We start from the raw sequence: 12,235 nt of genomic DNA on the forward strand, positions 1-12,235 counted from the left end.
CCGAACCTTCTATTTTTGAGATGACAGTCCCACCAAGGGTCCTACTGCATACAGAAGGTATGAATAAGTCTCAGGGGCTGGAGTAAGTTAAAAACGTCTGTGACAACAAAGAACTGATTAAGAAAACAAGAGCCCAGCTGCTCATCAAGATCACAGTTGTATGATAGTAAGAAAATGTGAATAGGGCATCGGGTGAGAAGATAAATTAATTAGGAGGTCATAGGCCTAGAAGGGTTAACCTTTGCTCTCAGTGGAGCTGCCATTCTTTCTGCCATTCCTCACCCCCTGCCACAGGACCAGAGACTTCCCCATACAACTGGCTGGCCTTGCCAAAGACCTGGCAGGGCTTCTCCCTGTAGAATAGGAAATGCAGAGTCCATGAGGACTCACCAAGAGGTCTCCTCCACACAGGTTCCTTGTTGTCAAAGGGAAATGTTCCTGCAGAATCCTGCCATGGCAGCAGGAATTTCAACCTGGCTGCTCTTGGTCCAGCTCACTGGGTGCAGGCCTGAGGCCCAGGGGTATCTGGGGAAAGAAGCAGTAGGCACTACCTCACAGCTCTCTCTTTGTTGCTAGGACTGTGATGGGATTTTTGTTTCTTTATGTGTTTTATCAGAAATACCTAAAAAGGTGATTAAAGTTGCAACATGCCTTCATACCCAGACTGCAGAATGTTTTTACATCGTTGTTGTTCCTGTTTTATGTTTGGATTTTGTTTTTTAATCCCCTCAGGAAATTTCCCTGTGCTTAGAATGTTAAGCACATGCTCAGGAGGGATCGATTATTCAAGTTCGGAAAAGCTTTTGTTCTCACCATCACTCCACAGATGATGCCATTACATACTTTGAAATAAGAAAACAGTTACAGAGAAGTAAATTAACCTGTAAGCTATCACAGAAGAAACACATCATGATTGTGGAATGGCACCGCAGTATTTTGTATTTCCTAAGTTATTTTTATTTTAAACTTTTTTATTGGATATTTTGGGTACATTTCATCTTTTTTAAATCCTTAAAGGTATCTTTTATTCCTCTCCTCCCATTTACAAGGTGGAATTTCACATGTAATTGTTAGTCCAGATGGTTTGGTCAATAGCTTAGATATCACCTTGGCCTAGTTTCCTTGGCATAAGCTGAGTTAGAAGCAGACTCAAAGGTTCAGGACTCAACAAATAATGAATTCCAATACATCTGGATACCTAGCCTCACACCCAGGAAGGGACTGTATTTCCATTAACTATTTAAAAAAAAGATGCAGTTCATTAACATGTAAAAAATTTCTCAAGTATATTAAAGTGTTTACCATGATCATACAGTTTTTCAAATACCTGGCATTCATCTTTTTCCAAAACCTCAAATTTCTTTCTTATTCACATTTTTTTGATTATTTTTTGGTATTAGTATCATTTTTTTAAATTTCAGTTTTTTTAATAGATATATATGTTTTATTCAAACGTTATTCCCTTTCCCAGCTTTTGGTCCATAAGCCCCCCTGCTGTGCCCTCTCCCATATGTATGGTCCCCCAATCCATGCCACTTAGAAACCCCTTCCCGGACATTCCCCTGCACTCAGGGTCCAACCTTGTTAAGAACAAGGGCTTCCCCTTCCACAGGTGCCCCAACAAGGCTATTCTCTCCTACATATGCAGTTGGACCCCTGGGTCAGTCCACGTATAATCTTTTGCTAGTGGTTTATTTGGTTGGCATTGCTGTTCTTATGGGGTTGCAAGCCCTTCAGCTCTTTGAATCCTTCCTCTAATTCCCATAAAGGGTGTCCTGTTCTCAGTTCAGTAGTTTACTGCCAGCAATGACCTCTTTATTTGACATGCTCTGGATGTGTCTCTCAGGGGAGATGTATATCCGGTCCCTTTCAGTAAGCACTTTTTAGCTTCATCAATCTTACCTAGTTTTGCTGGATGTATATATATATGGGCCACATGTGGGGCAGACTCGGAATGGCTGTTCCTTCGGTCTCTGCTTTAGATTTGGCCTCCATATCCCCTCCTATGGATATTTTTGTTCCCCATTTTAAGAAGGAGTGGGAACATCTGCACTTTGGTCATCCTTCTTCTTGAGTTTCCTGAGATCTGTTGATTGCATCTTGGGTAATTTGAGGTTTTGGTCAATATCCACTTATCAATGAGTGCATACTGTCAATGAGGGGTGCTGAGTACCTGGAAGAGAATGGGGGACAGGAGACGCAAAGAAGGACGCCAAGACAAGAGTCTTATCAAGGTGACAATTTTATTTTTCCCCAAGGCTGAATTTGTACCATAAAAAGGGTAACAGAGAGAGGAGAGAAGTAAGAAAATTTACCCACGCCAAGGACACAATATTCGTGTGGTCAGGGAATCGGCTGATGTTGATAGGTTGTCAGAAAACTCACAGGTTTGTAATATCTATTAGTCAGCAGGATGTTGGTTTTTAAGAAAGGTTACAGGTCATCACATTGGGTATCTTAACGTCACACGTTATCATATGATTATTCATCTTGATCACCACATTTGTATTAGTCTTCTGCAGCTGGCTGGGGATTTTCCATGAACCCAGTCATACTTAATGCTAACCATAATAATAACATCAATAATGGAGGGCTTCAAGGCCATCGCTCCCAAGAGCATATCAAGTGTGCTTTTCTGTGATTGGATTACGTCACTGTGGATGATATTTTCTAGCTCTTTCCATTTGCCTATGAATTGAACGTAGTCATTGTTTTTGATAGCTGAGTGGTACTCCATTGTGTAGATGTACCACATTTTTCGAATAAATTCCTCTGTTGAAGGGCATCTGGGTTCATTCCAGCTTCTGGCTATTATGAATAAGGCTGCTATGAACATCTTGGATCATATGTGTTGTTGTATGTTGGAGCATCTTTTGAGTATATGCCCTGGACAAGTATAGCTGTGTGCTCAGGTAGTGCAATGTCCAATTTACCAGGAACGTTCAGACTGATTTCCAGAGTGCTTGTACCAGTTTACAATCCCAGCGACAATGGACGAGTGTTCCTCTTTCTCCACATCCTCGCCAGCGTCTGTTGTCACCTGATTTTTTGATCTTAGACATCCTGACTGGTGTGAGGTGGATTCTTAGGGTTGTTTTGATTTGCATTTCCCTGATGACTAAGGATATTGAGCATTTCTTTAGGTGCTTTTCAGCTATTCTATATTCCCTCAGCTGAGAATGTTTTCTTTAGCTCCGAACCCCATTTATTAACAGGGGTGTTTGGCTCTCTGTACTCTAACTTCTTCTGTTTTGTGTATACTTTGGATATAAGCCCTCCATCATATGCAGGATTGGTAAAGATTTTTTCCCAATCTCTGGGTTGCCTTTTTGTCCTAATGACACTGTCCTTTGCCTTACAGAAGCTTTTCAGTTTTATGAGGTCCTATTTGTTAAGCATAAGCCATTGGTATTTTGTTCAGGAAATTTTCCTTAGTGCTCATGTCTTCGAGACTCTTCCCTACTTTTTATCCATTACTTTTAGTGTATCTGGTTTGATGTGGAGGTCCTTGATCCACTTGGACTTAAGCTTTGTACAGGGTAATAAGAATGGGTCAACTTGCATTCTTCTACATGTTGACCTCCAGTTGAATCAGCACCATTTGTTAAAAATACTATCTTTCTTCCATTGGATGTTTTAACTCCTTTGTCAAAGATCAAATGACCATAGGTGTGTGGGTTCTTTTCTGTGTCTTCAATTATGTTCCACTGATCTGCCTGCCTGTATGCCAATACCATACAATCTATTGCTCTGTAATACTGCTTGAGGTCAGAGATGGTGATTCCCCCAGAAGTTCTTTTATTGTTGAGTATAGTTTTGCTATCCTGGGTTTTATGTTATACCAAATGACGGCAAATTGCACTTTCTACCTTTATAAAGAATTGAGTAGGAATATTGTTGGTGATGGCATTGAATCTGTAGATTGCCTTTGACAAAATGGTCATTCTTTACCATATTCATCCTGCCAATCTATGAGCATGGGAGATCTTTCCATCTTCTGAGACCTTCTTCAATTTCTTCAGTGATTTGAAGTTCTTGTCATACAGATTTTTTACTTGCTTGGTTCAAGTAACAGCAAGTTAATTTATATTATTTGGGACTATTGTGAAGGGTATCATTTCCCTAATTTCTTTCTCAGCCTGTTTACCCTTTGAGTAGAGGAAGACTACTGAATTGTTTGGGTTAATTTTATACTCGGACAGTTTGCTGAAGTTGTTGATCAGGTTAAGTAGTTCTCTGGTGGAATTTTGGTGTTGCTTAAGTAGACTATCATATCATCTTCAAATATTAGTGTTTTGACTTCATCCCTTCTAATTTTTTCCCTTTGACCTACTTTCATTGTTTGATTGCTATGGCTAGGACGTTAAGTACCATATTGTACTTAAGTAGGGAAAGAGTGGGTAGCCTTGTCTAGTCCCTGATTTTAGTGGGATTCCTTCAATATTCTAAGTTTAGTTTGATGTTAGGTACAGGTTTGATGTATTTTGCATTTTCCTATATTTAGATTCAGGCCTTCAATTCCTGATCTTTCCAGGACTTTATTAATGAAAGGGTAATGAATTTTGTCAAATGATTTCTCAGCATCTAATGAAATGATCATGTGGTTTTGACTTTGTTTATATGATGAATTTCGTTGATGGACGTCCGTATATTAAACCATCCCTGCATCCTTGCCATGAGGCCTAGTTGACCATGATGGATGATAGTTTGGATGTGTTCTTGGATTCAGTTTGCAAGAATTTTATTGAGCATTTTTGATCAATATTCATAAATCAAATAGGTCTGAATTTCTCTATCTTTGTTGTATCTTTGTTTGGTTTAGGTATAAGAGTAATTGTGGCTTCATAGAGGGAGTTTGGTAGTGCTCTGTCTGTTTCTATTTTGCGGAATAGTTTGGACAGTATTGGTATGAAGTCTTCTATGAAGGTCTGATAGAATTCTGCACTAAATCCATCTGGTCCTGGGCTCTTTTTGGATGGGAGATATTTAATAGCAGTTTCTATGTCTTTATGAGTTGTGGGGTTGTTTCGATGGTTTATTTGTTCCTGATTTAACTGTGGTACCTGGTATCTGTATAGAAAATTGTCCATTTCCTCCACATTTTCCAGTTTTTTGAATATATGTTTTTGTAGTAGGATCTGATGATCTTTTTAATTTCTTCAGATTTTGTTGTTATGTCTCCCTTTTATTTCTGATTTTATTAATTTGGATACACTCTCTGTGACCTCTGGTTAATATGGCTAAGCGTTTATGTATCTTGTTGATTTTCTCAAAGAACCAGCTCCTGGGTTTGCTGATTCTTTTGATACTCGGTTTTGTTTCTTCTTGTTTGATTTCAGCCCTGAGTTTGATTATTTCCTGCCTTCTACTCCTCTAGGGTTTATTTAATTTTTTCTAGAGCTTTTAGGTGTGCTGTCAAGCTGCTGACATATGCTCTCTCCTGTTTCTTTTTGCAGGCATACAGAGCTATGAGTTTTCCTCTTAGTGCTGCTTTTATTGTGTCCCATAAGTTTGGGTATGTTGTATCTTCATTTTCATTAAATTCTAAGAAGTCTTTAATTTCTTTCTTATGTCTCCAATGACCAAGTTGTCATTGACTTCAACTTCCATGTATATGTGGGCTTTCTGTCTTATTTGTTGTTATTGATCAGCAGCCTTAGTCCGTGGTTTTTTGATAGGATGCATGGGATTATTTCTATCTTCCTGTATCTGTTGAGGCCGGTTTTGTGACTGATTATATGGTCAATTTTGGAGAAGGTACAATGGGATGCTGAGAAGAAGGTATATCCTTTGGTTTTAGGGTGGAGTGTTCTATAAATATATGTTAAATCCATTTGTTTCATAACCTGTTAGTCTTTCTGTGTCTCTGTTTAATTTCTGTTTCCCTGATCTGTCCATTGATGAAAGTGGCGTGTTTAAGTCTCCTACTATTATTGTTTGTGGTGTAATGCATGATTTTTTTGAGCTTTAGAAAGGTTTCTTATTGTTTAGGGACACAACTGCTATATACTTGACAAATATAGCAATCAACCAGAATAGAAAGCATGTCACTGTTGGCCACATGAGGATGAGTTTCTTTCAAAGATCATCATGATTTTTGGTAAGATCTTCCCTGTAATTGGTGGCATGGCTTCTCACAAACATGGTCCAGTTGTCTAGAATCTCCTCCTTGGTCAGCATCTCATCCTTGTTTTTATCTGACTCATACACCAGATGCTGGGCCTCAGCCTGTGCATGGTCATAGTCCTGAGGGAGGATCCAATGGTGAATCTCATCCTAATCCAGTTTCCCATCCTTGTTCAGATCTGGGAAATCATTGAACTGCTCCCCAGACAAAACCCAGTCGGTCTCAGGGCAATTGTGCTCGTGAGAAAAAGATGTCCACAATGTACTCATCCTAGTCCACAAAACCATCCCCGTTCTTGTCGATATTCTCCAGCATTTCCAGAACTACAATCTCCTTCATATGTTCTAAATCCTCTTAGTGCAGAAAAGCAATGAACCCGTCCTGAGTAGCTGTCAGGTCACCGTCAAGGCCTTAAACCTCCTCTCATCTCATGGAGGCAACTTTTTAAAGTTGTGATGATCAGAGCTATCTTGGAATTCAGCAAGGTTTCCCAGGTTGTAGCCATAGGTAGCCTGCTTGTATTCTTCCCAGGAGATTTTTCATCTATGTCCCTATCATAATCCTTCCAGAGTTTAGCCACATTTTGGTTGATGTATCTTTTCTGTACCTGTTTCATCCAAACTTTCAGGTCTTCAGTAGTAACAAGGCTGCCTTCATCACTGTCAATTGGATGAACAATTTTCCCCAGCCTCCCTGCTCTCGTCCAGGATTAGCTATCAAAGGTCTTGGAGTCCTCCTTGCCCAGGAAGACCTCATAATCGTACAGGAAGCTGTGCTTATTCTCTGGTGGCCACTCGCCCTGCTCTGAATCGGGACAAACCATGTGCTCCTTGCTCATCATGCTCTTGGCATGAACGCCAGGACCAGTGCCAGCAGCAGCCCATGGAGAGTCCCAGGCTGACACCATGCACCACAGTCGAGATCAAAGGGAGGCAGCAGGGAAGTAGGGGCTCAGAGCAGCTTATCTGCTGTCCCTTCCCCAGAGAGTGCTTTTGTTACATTTCGAATGTTATCCATTTTCCTGGTTTCCACAAAACCCCTTATAAAACCCCCTCCCCCTTCTACTGTGAGGGTGTTACCACACCCACCCAAACACCCAGGCCTATCTGCCTCCCTGTTCTGGTTTCCTCTACACTGGGGCATCAAGCCTTGACAAGACCAAGGGCTTCTCCTCCCATTTGTGCCCAAGAAGGCCATCCTCTTCTACATATGCAGCTGTAGCCATGGGTCTGTCCATGTGTACTCTTTGGATGGTGGTTTCGGTCCTGGGAGCTCTGGGTGTTTCTTAGTGTTGTTCTTATGGGACTGTAAACCCCTTCAGCTCCCTCAATCCTTTCTCTTACTCCTCCATTGGGGACCCTGCTCTCAGCTGAATGGTTGGCTGCTAGTATCTGCCTCTGTATTTGTCATGCTCTTTACCCCACTCTTTTGAGCAGATCACCACAGAGCAACGAAGATGTATTGTCTTGTCCTGATGATGTACAGACAAATAGATGATTTCTTAATTCTTATGATGGTTCTATAAGAATTCCTAAAATTAGATTAGTAATTTTAAGCTCCTTTATAATGGGACAGCTATTATGTTTTCTCTGGTAATCAAAATTGCATTGAGAACTCTTCCTTCTTAAACTTTCACGAGTGAATTGCTTCTGCAATACCAAGCAGGCATCTACAAATTAGAACCCATTCTAAGAGGGTATAAACCAATTAACAAAAGTTCATTAAAAGAGAACTAATGATTTACTATAGGTGCAAGGACTGAACGTAAATAATTGACTGGATTTGCCTATAGGCAATTTCACTTATTCTTTTCTCATAAAAATTACAGCTTTTAACTCTCCATGAACATGCAGAGCCAGTGACAGATGGTGACAGTTTATCCTGATGATTACTCTTCATGGATATGCATGTAAACATTCTCTGTCGTAAACTGATTATCCAACTTATGATTTGAATTCCTGTGCAAACTTGGGGTGAACTTTTCACCATGTGATGCTGTGTTCAGAAAGATATACAAATGCTGAGGACAAAGAGAGAGAAAGCTTTTTAGACAGAACTGAACTGAAGAGAACAGAACTCAAGAAGAACTTAGAAGTAAAGGCATAGCGTTGAGAGTAAGGCATTGAGAGTAAGGAAATTATTGTGTCATAAGAGCAAGAGGAAAGGAGATAAGAAGAAGAGAGCAAGGAGAACCTTATAAGTCAAACTTTATGGAGGCAAACCTTTGTAGAAATTCTAGGAAAACGGAAGAACTTATAAATAAAGGTTAAAATCACTACTCTTCAGTCTTCAGCCTGGCTCACTGGCTAGCCTGTGCTCTTCAGTCAGGCTCACTGGCTAGCCTGTGCTCTTCAGTCAGGCTCACTGTCTAGCCTGTGCTCTTCAGCCTGGCTCACTAGCTAGCCTCTGCTCTTCAGTCAGACTCACTGTCTAGCCTGTGCTCTTCAGCCTGGCTCACTGGCTAGCCTCTGCTCCTCAGTCAGACTCACTGGCTAGCCTCTGCTCTTCAGTCAGGGTCACTGGCTAGCCTCTGCTCTTCAGCCTGGCTCACTGGCTAACCTGTGCTCTTCAGTCAGGCTCACTGTCTACCCTGTGCTCTTCAATCAGGTTCCCTGGCTAGCCTCTGCTCTTCAGTCAGGCTCACTGGCTAGCCTCTGCTCTTCAGTTAGGCTCACTGACTAGCCTCTGCTCTTCAGTCAGGCTCACTGGCTAGCCTCTGCTCTTCAGCCTGGCTCACTGGCTAGCCTCTGCTCTTCAGTCAGACTCACAGGCTAGCCTGTGCTCTTCAGCCTGACTCACTGCCTAGACCCTGCTTTTCAGCTGGGCTCACTGGCTAGCCTCTGCTCTTCAGTCAGGCTCACTGGCTAGCCTCTGCTCTTCAGCTAGGCTCACTGGCTAGCCTGTGCTCTTCAGCCTGGCTCACTGGCTAGCCTCTGCTCTTCAGTCAGACTCACTGGCTAGCCTCTGCTCTTCAGTCAGGGTCACTGGCTAGCCTCTGCTCTTCAGCCTGGCTCACTGGCTAACCCGTGCTCTTCAGTCAGGCTCACTGTCTACCCTGTGCTCTTCAGTCAGGTTCCCTGGCTAGCCTCTGCTCTTCAGTCAGGGTCACTGGCTAGCCTCTGCTCTTCAGCCTGGCTCACTGGCTAACCTGTGCTCTTCAGTCAGGCTCACTGTCTACCCTGTGCTCTTCAGTCAGGTTCCCTGGCTAGCCTCTGCTCTTCAGTCAGGCTCACTGGCTAGCCTCTGCTCTTCAGTTAGGCTCACTGACTAGCCTCTGCTCTTCAGTCAGGCTCACTGGCTAGCCTCTGCTCTTCAGCCTGGCTCACTGGCTAGCCTCTGCTCTTCAGTCAGACTCACAGGCTAGCCTGTGCTCTTCAGCCTGACTCACTGCCTAGACCCTGCTTTTCAGCTGGGCTCACTGGCTAGCCTCTGCTCTTCAGTCAGGCTCACTGGCTAGCCTCTGCTCTTCAGCTAGGCTCACTGGCTAGCCTCTGCTCTTCAGCTTGGCTCACTGTCTACCCTCTGCTCTTCAGTCAGGTTCACTGTCTAGCCTCTGCTATTCAGTTAGGCTCACTGGCTAGACTCTGCTTCTCAGCTGGGCTCACTGGCCTATGGGGCCCTAGCACATCGCTTAACCATCTGCTCATGACTGCCTGACCACACTGACCACCTGACCGGTCGCCCTGACTTCTTAAAGTCATTCTCTAGAAAGAGCACAAGAAACCAAAGAGAAACACCACAGCAAACTTTTCCCATGGGCTCTGCTTTAACCTTAAGTGCTTTCATTATTTCTTTAAAAGAGTGAAATATAATTTCGGCTATTCATATGGCCAAGAGAGTTGTGCAGTAGTCATTGCTTTAGGGAATTTGGTGCTAAATCAAAAGATTCCTTTATTCTATTACAATGTTATCTGTATGCTGTAAGATGTATGTTTGAAAACACAACACCAAATTCCTAAAATCTAGATGTTTTAAGACATCAGCTCATGGAGAAACATAACTGCTTCCTATCTAGACTGGGCTTTTTTGCTATACTGCAGGTACAATCAATTTTCCACACTACTTCCATGATTTTCAAGAATGATTAAGAGAAAAATAAGTTGAACATAATGGCAGAAAGGGGGTTCTGTCAAGTTGTCTTATGTGGGACAAGATACCAAAGTATGATGGTAAACGTAAAACCACCTGTTCCCAAAACTAACAGAACTTACAGAAAATACATACTTTCTTATTCCTCCTCCCCGATGGTGAGTGATTTATTGAGCACCTACTACGATCCTAGCACTGTGCATCTAAGTGTGTAATGGTGAATAAAAAACTTAATAAAAAGCCTCATTAAGGAATAAAGAAAAATCAAACATAACTTTGAAACTCAGAATTCAATATAAGCAAAACCACCACCATTTCTTGAACTGGTGATTTCTGAAAACTTCATCATTTTTCCATGGGCTTCTATAGTAATGATACTGAGTCTTGATTTGGTAAATCACAAAAAGCAAGTCACACTTCTTTCTTGGCTCCCACAACTGTCAAAGGGAACAACACTGTTGCTGTCCATTGTGCTTCCCTATCAATCCTTTTATGGATGGTAATGAATTCCAGTCTTTTCAATGTGAAAACAGGCCACCACTTGAGGGCAAAGGTTATTAAAATTACCCAAACCAGTATATTCTCTAAAATTTTCACATAGCATTTTACTGATATCACAATGTAAATTCACCACAAATATTTAACCAATGAAAATATTGAATAGCTCTGCAAATAGGAGCGATAATCATATATACTTGAAAACAACTATCATGGAAACAAACGACGTAATAGGAGAAAAGTTACATCACTTAAAGGTACAGAAGCAGCAAAAAAGACACTACATTTCTTGGTTTGAATGTTAGGTGATACACTTGATCTCTAAAGACAGGCAATGTACTTGATCTTTAAGCCCTTCAACTGTGCCCTGTCCACATAGAAACTGCAGTAGATGACAGTCTTTTGTAAGATTTATTTATTTATATGTCAGACTGTAGAGAACATGCCAGACACAAAGTGGTTGTTTACCAGGCTATGACCACCATTAAAAAGGGTACTTCTCCCAACATATGGCTGGCCTCTTTGAAAGATCAAGAGTTTGCCCTAGATCATTTTTGTCACAGTCATGTGGAGTCATTGTATCCAGGGACGGGCAACTTTCCTCGAACTCGGACCAACCTAAGACACAGGGCCCGGTGGCGATAGGGTAACTCTATGACGGGTAAGGCCGAGTTTGGATGAGAACGACCTAAGACCGGAGCAATGACAAGATTGACGTGACACCCAGATCTAGACCAGTCATTTTATTAAACAAAAAAGGGGGAGATGTAGAGAGCGGCGCGGTGAAACAAAGATGGCGCCGACATCCAGCCTTGTCTGGATATAAACGACTTACTGCGCATGTGCAGGCTTGTCCCCTTGCTAGGGCTCACTCTAGTGGTGAACAGCGGTACTGCACATGTGGGGTTTATTCACCAGGTGTTAGTTGACCGTTAATATGCTAATGAGGTGATTCATTCTCCCCCAAGCCCTGGAGGACAAGTAGTGTGGTGATCCAAGCCCCACCAATCCCTGAGAGATAATTAGCATACTGCTGTCTATATAAGCCGATCGATTTTGCTGCTCGGGGTCCCTGTTCAGAAGAGCTGTAACCCTGAGAAGAGCTGTAACACTAAGAAGAGCTGTAACACTGAGAAGAGCTGTAACACTGAGAAGAGCTGTAACACTAAGAAGAGCTGTAACACAGTAAAGGCTTGCTCGCAGAAGAATCCTGTTGCCGCGCGTCGTTCTTGCTGGCGGGACATTGGGCGCGCGACATCAGACAATGCAGCTGTCTTCAGACACACCAGAAGGGGGCATCAGTACTCATTACAGATGATTGTGAGCCACCATGTGGTTGCTGGCATTTGAACTTAGGACCTCTGGAAGAACACTTGGTGTTCTTACCCACTGAGCCATCTCTCCAGCCTTCACAATGGCCTCTTACACAGCATCACAGTGGTCTATTTCACTAGATCGCTCCAGGATGATAACAGAGAAACTTTCACAGTTCCTGAACACTTCTGAGTTCAAACACCACCA

General features: G+C 42.3%; 1 protein-coding gene across 1 annotated transcript in view; it reads right to left on the reverse strand.

The window, feature by feature from the left end:
- The window catches only part of LOC134480474 (uncharacterized), a 184,050-nt gene that overhangs the window by 130,667 nt on the left and 41,148 nt on the right, over positions 1-12,235 (reverse strand). The window lies entirely within an intron of this gene.

The sequence above is a fragment of the Rattus norvegicus genome, chromosome 9 (assembly GCF_036323735.1).
Source record: "Rattus norvegicus strain BN/NHsdMcwi chromosome 9, GRCr8, whole genome shotgun sequence".
Lineage (NCBI taxonomy): Eukaryota > Metazoa > Chordata > Mammalia > Rodentia > Muridae > Rattus > Rattus norvegicus.